Below are 273 nucleotides of genomic sequence, written 5' to 3'. Positions count from 1 at the left end.
AACAAGAACATGTTCGGTAATGAGAGAGCGGAGGAACAGGTGAAGCGACTGATCGTACAAACAGAACAGAGCGACAGCACCTTATCGAGTTGTAAATCCGGCGAGGCAAATAAAGGTGTCTGTGGGAGAAGACGCGAGGATCTCCTCGAAGATAAAGGTTTTTAGGAGTCCTTTCTCCTGCAAAAGACATTTGCTTGCTCGTTTTACACGGGCAGTTTGAGTTATAGTAAAATGCATTTTTACTTGGTAATTGCTTGTTGTACGCTAATTTAA

The sequence above is a fragment of the Penaeus monodon genome, chromosome 19 (assembly GCF_015228065.2).
Source record: "Penaeus monodon isolate SGIC_2016 chromosome 19, NSTDA_Pmon_1, whole genome shotgun sequence".
Classification (NCBI taxonomy): Eukaryota; Metazoa; Arthropoda; class Malacostraca; order Decapoda; family Penaeidae; genus Penaeus; species Penaeus monodon.
Note: the sequence above shows the minus strand (reverse complement) of the source record.